Below are 6,630 nucleotides of genomic sequence, written 5' to 3'. Positions count from 1 at the left end.
AACTACCTCTTGAAAACTTGTAAGCCAGCCACTTCATGCCTTTATAGCACCACCACCACCCCTTTTGAGGTAGCCAACATCTAAGTTGCCTGGGTATATGATTCTTAATTGGTAGTTTGTTGGGTTTTTTTTTTCTTTCAGAGTTTTGTATCTGTTTCCTCATTGCCTACTTGCTTACATGGTTTCTGCTGAGAGATCAAAGCTTAGTCTGATTGGCTAGACTTTGTAGGTAGCACTTCTTTTTCCCCTATATGTTTTCAGGATTCATTCCTTGTCTTTGATTTTAGAGACTTTGGTTATGATATACCATGGTGATTTTCTTTTGGGGTCTATCCTGCCTGGGGTTCATTCTGCTTCTTGAATGCTTATTGTCTTATCTTCCAAGATGTTAGGGAAATTTTCTTCCAGCAATTCTTTTATGATCTCTTCTGTGGTTTTCCTTGATTATTCCTCTTCTGGAATGCCAATAACCCATAGGATATTCCTCTTCATGTTGTCCCACATGCTTCATTCTTTTTTTTTTTCTTTCTGTTTTTCTATCTTAGCAGTGCTGAGAGATTTGTCTTCAAGCTTGAATATTCTGATTTCCATCCCTTCAGTTCTACTCCTTTGCCCTTTCAGTGTATTGTCCATTTCTGACATTTTAGTAATGATCATCTGCACCTCTTTTGACAGGTTTTATAGTCTCTCCAGTGCTATTATCTATGTTGTTTGATTTTTTCCTGCAGCACATTTCTGACTTCTTCCTTATTTTTCAAAACTTTCTGTAGAACATTTGAATGGACCTCAATAGTACTTTCCTAAATTCCTTTTCAGGCAATTCCAAAGCTTGTTCTCCCTCCCCTACAAATGTTAGTTGTTCCTCTTAATTGTTTGTTTTAGCTACTCTGTTTTGTTTCTGCATGTGAGCAGAAATTTTCTGTTGTTTTAGGCATTGTAATGTTGTTGTATTTGTATTAATAAGATGAATATATGTTGATGTATTCTTAAGTTCTCTCCAATTGCCTCCTTGTAAGTGTGATCAGGAGATCAGCTTTTCTTTATACTTCTCTTACAACTAAATTCAGAGTGGTTTTAGTAGGTGTTGGTTGCAGATACTGCTCTGGTGTATAGCAGTTGGTATTGTCTCTTTCCCAGATGTTGGGGTTTGATAGGGTACAATTGTAGCTTGACTGTATGGACACAATTGCTGTCTTTTGTTGGCTAAGTCAAGAAGAAAAAGAGCTCCCACAACATAGAAGGAGGAACAAACAAACAAAAAACAGCCTAAAAATGAAAGCCCAAAATCATAAAAACCCTGGGGGGAACATAGTAAAATATGAATAAGGCTTTGGTGGTGGTATGCCATGGAATCAGTCCTGACTCATAGCAACCCCATACAGGGTTTCCGAGGAGTGCTCTCTTGACCCTCTATCTGCTTGCAGTGGGATACATTAGCTGCCTCCAAACAGAAGCCACTTCCTTTCTCGCTTCTGCTCCAAGTCTTACTTACAGTAAACACTCGATCCACTTAGTTATCCCTTTAACTGAAGTTCAAAGTTCTGGGACCATCCTCTGAATCCGTTTTGTCTGGTTTCCCATGTTTTTGTGTTTTGTTTTGTTTTGTTTTTACTGATGGGGGTCTACACAACCTTTCTGCCTAGTCCACCATCAAGCCACAATGACTGTACAAAGTAATATTCTTGAAATCAATGAGTTTATAGTCTGACCTGATGTTAGAAGAGCAAACAGAAGAGGCATTGATCTATATGTCACCTCCTGTTTTTCATGACAGATTATCAACCTCTGTGCATAGTTTGGACTAGGATTTATAATCTTGGAATGCTATGCCTTTGCAGAAGTCGTTTTTACTGACACTTGTATAGTCTATCCATTTTTATTCATCTTTTTTCCCACTTGTCCTAAAACTGTGTGACTTACTCATCATCCCATGTGTTTATTCTTTCTTATTCACCCAAACTAGGAACAATTTCATTAGAAATACATTTGTTGTTGTTGTTGTTAAGTGCCGTCAAGTCGGTTCCGACCCATAGTGACCCTGTACAGGGTTTCCGAGGGTGTAAATCTTTACGGGAGTAGAAAGCCTCATCTTTCTCCCGCGGAGCAGCTGATAGATTCGAACTGCTGACCTTAAGGTTTGCAGTCCGATTCGTAACCACTACGCAGAAATACATTAGAAACAAATATATTTATATGTACTTATAATTATTAAAATCAATAAAAACAAAACATATTCTATTATATGAGGATAGCAAGACTTTATCTATCATATTTTGGTCATGTTTTTAGGAGAACCCAGTCTCTAGCTGGAGGAAATTCTGATTGTAAAGGTGGAAATTAACAAAAAAGAGGAAGACCCCCAACAAGATGAATTGACACGGTAGCAACAGTGGGCTCAAATATAAAAATTAGGAGGATGAGACATGACAAGGTAATGTTTTGTTCTGTTATGCATAGAAATACTATGAGTTAGAACTAACTCAACAGCACCTAAAAACAACAGTTATTATATGTATCCCTATATTGAGTTACGGGGATCATTTTTTAGTTTATATTCCTCTGGTATGAATATAAGGTTTCATGACATGTCACAGACTCAACTTGTTCCAATTAAGCATAATGATATTAATGATATTTAATATTATTTTATACTCAGATTTTTCACAATTTTGCTAAGTAGGAATTAATTCAATTTAGCAACTTTGTCCTCCTAGTACAATCCTGACATTTAAAAACAATTCTTGCTTTCATACATTATTTCACTTCCTTTATGAAGCCCCTATTAAATGGTGATAAATGTATCCAGAAGGGCAAAAGTCCTTAGAGAGAAAGAATGAGAGAAAAATGAGATATGTCCATAAAATGTTTGAAGTAGGAAAGATGTTGTTAGGTGCCATTGAGTTAGTTCTGACTTATGGTGACACTATACAGAACAAAAGGAAATATTGCCTGGTCCTGGGCCATCCTCACAATTGTTGCCACGGTATCAATCCATCTCATTGGGGGTCTTCCTCTGTTTTGCTGACCATCCACTTTACTAAGCATGACATCCTTCTCCAGGAACTGGTTCCTCCTCATAACATGTCCTAAGTATGAAAGATGAAATCTTGTCATCTGATTTCTAAGGAACATTCTGGATGTACTTCTTCTACTTATTTGTTCTTCTGGAAGTCTACAGTATTTTTAATATTCTTCTCCAACACCATAATTCTAATGCATTAATTCTTCTACAGTCTTCCTTTTTCATTGTCCAACTTTTATATGCATATGAGGCTATTGAAAATACCAGGACTCCAGTTCATTCTAGAGTTCAGAAAAACATAGGACTTTTATATATAATATGTCTCTATAGGAAGAATGAAGGTAGGAATAAGGAGAAGACTGGTATCACATTCAGCTGTTAGCTACAAGGTTGGTGGTTCAAGTCCACTAGAGGCACTACAGAATAAAGCACCGGCACTCTACTTCTGAAAAATCAGCCATTGAAAACCCCATGCAGTACAGTTCTATATTGACATACACAGATCACCATGAGTTGGTGTACAATATATGGCAACTGGTGGTAAGGGGAAGATTGCTTAGCAACATGCATTTGAATTGGTTAGAACTCTAGGAATCCTCATCCATTGTTTTCCAGGCAGATGACTGGTGATTACCTTTATTAAACTAGAGGAAGGTTGGAGAGGAACATTAGAAACAGCTAAGAATGTCATCATAAAAGGGGTAAATAAAATCTTATTATCTCAGTCTCATTTTTTTCTTTCTTTTTCCTTTAGTTTGGTGGGAATTTTTCAGAGCAAATTAGTTTCCCATTCAACAATTTATACATAGTTTGTTTCTTGACATTGGTTGTAATCCCCTCAATGCAACAACTCTCCTCCCCTGTCTCTCTGATTTTCCCATTTCCATTTGTCCTTCTGTCCTGTCCCTTTCTGCCCACTGAGTCCTTTTGGAATCCTGATGTGGTGCTGTAGGATAAACACTGGACTCTTGTAGGATAAGCACTGGTTGGCAGTTCAAACCCACCAGCCACTCCTCGGAAACCCTATGCAGTGGAGCTATGACTTGGAACAGCTGCCCTTTTGGTATTATATGGTTGACTAGCTGAGGAATACATTCATCTCTGGTATTATTATTCACACTATGGGCCTGACTATTGTTTGGTTGAAAGTTGATGCCCAGGGGTGGGCTCAGTTTTAGGCTTCAAGGGTGTCTAAGGACCACAGTCTTGTGGGTGCCAGCAGTCTCTATTAAACTGTAAATCTGGTAATTATTTTAATGATTTTGAACTTTGTTCTACAATCTCTGTCCAGGAACTTTGTTTGCAATCATGATCAGAGTGGTCAGTATTAGTTAGCCAGGTACCATCTAGTCTCAGGGTAGTGCAGGCTGAAATACATGTGGTCAATCAGTCCTTTGAACTAATTGTTTCCTTAGATTTTTTTTAGCCTACTTTACATTGGACAAGGAGAGACCAATAGTTGCATTTAAAATGGCTGCTCACAAATTGTTAAGATCCCAGTTGCTACTCACTAGAGTAAATGAAGAACATTTTTGTAGTCTATTCTCTTTTGCATGGAAACAGCAGCCTGACTTATACTTCTATCTTAGGAAACCAACCTTTTCAAAAGAAAAATCTCTAATCACTACTCTATCACCCTCCAATGAACTCACTGCCTAAATGATTGCTTTCTTAGTGCTTCAACTCAACATAAACAGATCCTGATGAATCACCAAATATTTAAAATAAAAACAAAGCATAAAATGAGAATAAAAGAAAGTAGAAGAAACAGAGAAAATGCAAAGAACAGAAGAAAATTTCTAAAAAATAAATTATATCAAAGAGAAGGAAATGATCATTTAAACAACAAAAAATGATTCTTGAAATAATCATTTAAGCAAAAACAATAACAACAACAACAACAAAAAACCCAACTACTGAGTCTATTACATTAAGGGTTAATGTTCTAGATTGCAAAATCAATTTGAAGGAGGCAGGGCTTGATCGTGGCTAGGGTGGAGGTGCAGTGAAAGTCTCCATCAGAAATACCACAGAATACCAGGCAAAGCAGATCCAGGGCAGAGCTCCAAACTCAGAACCACAGAGATAGGAATATTTAAAAGGTTTGAAGGCTTATAGCTAGTGGAACTTCTAGCAAAAGTAAGAAATCATGTACTTTTTGAATCTGCTGCACTAGGCAGACCAGAGCTGACAACATGGGCAAGACCAAAGGGCAAGACCAAGCGGGGGAGCAGACACACCACAGAAAAATGCCATGGGAACCTAGGAGAAAAGATGATATGATCCTATACGTAGAAAACCCCAAAGACTCAGTAAAAAACTACTAGACCTCATTGTAAGATTCAGCAAAGTGGCAGGTCTAAGATCAACATACAAAAATTAGTTGGATTCCTCTATACCAAAAATGACAGCATTGGAAAGGACATTAGGAAAGCAATACCATTTACAATAGTCACCCAAAGGATAAAATATATATGAATAAATGTAACCAGAGAAACTAAGGACTTATACAAAGAAAATTATAAAACACTACTACAAGAAACCTAAAGAGATCTACAAAAATGGAAAAATGTACCATGCTTCTGGATAGGAAGATTTAACATTGTGAACATGTCAATACTGCCTAAAGCAATTTACACATATAATGCAATCCCAATCCAGATTCCAACAACATTCTTCAAAGAGATGTTGAAATTTACAAACTTTATATGGAAAGGAAAGAGACCCAGGATAAACAAAGCATTGCTTAAGAAGAAGAATAAGGTTGGTGGCCTCTCACTCCTGACTTCAAAATTTACTACATGGCTACAGTGGTAAAAACACCTTAGTACTGGTACAATGAAAGATACATAGATCAATGGAACAGAACAGAGAATCCAGAAATTAACCCATCTACGTACAGCCAACTGATTTTTGACAAAACACATAAATATATCGCATGGGGAGGTGATAGTCTCTTCAACACATGGTGCTGGCAGAACTGGAAAGTGATATACAAACGGCAAAACCAAGTTTAAACAAGACCTTCACCTCACGCCTTATACAAAACCCAACTCAACATGGATTTAAGAACTAAATGTGAATCCCAGAATTATGAAGACCATCAATGAAAAAATAGGGACAAATTTAAGGGCACTAATTTAGGGAAAACACAGACTACCAAACATTTTGAAAACTACACAAACAAAAGTAGACAAAATAGATGAGTGAGACATACTAAAAATTAAAAACTTATGTGCATCAAAAGATTTCACCAGAAAAGTAAAACAACGGGAACCCACAAAATGGGAAAAAATCTTTTGCAATGGCACATCAGACAAGGGATTCATTTTAAAAATATGTAGGAAACTACAACACCTCTACAAGAAAAAGACAACCCAATTAAAAAATGGGCATAGGACATGAACAGACACTTCACCAAGGAGGAGATCTGGGAAGCCAAGAAACATATGAAGAAATTTTCACAACCACCAGCCGTTAGATAGATGTGAATCAAAACTACGATGAGATATCATCTCACACCAGCAACAATAGCAAAGATCAAAAAAGTAGAGGACAATAAATGTTGGTGAGGATGTGGAGAGACTGGAATGCTCCTGCATTGCTGG

This window comes from Chrysochloris asiatica, unplaced genomic scaffold, assembly GCF_000296735.1.
Source record: "Chrysochloris asiatica unplaced genomic scaffold, ChrAsi1.0 scaffold00001, whole genome shotgun sequence".
Lineage (NCBI taxonomy): Eukaryota > Metazoa > Chordata > Mammalia > Afrosoricida > Chrysochloridae > Chrysochloris > Chrysochloris asiatica.
The sequence above is the reverse complement of the archived record's forward strand: the minus strand, read 5'-3'. Positions refer to the sequence as shown.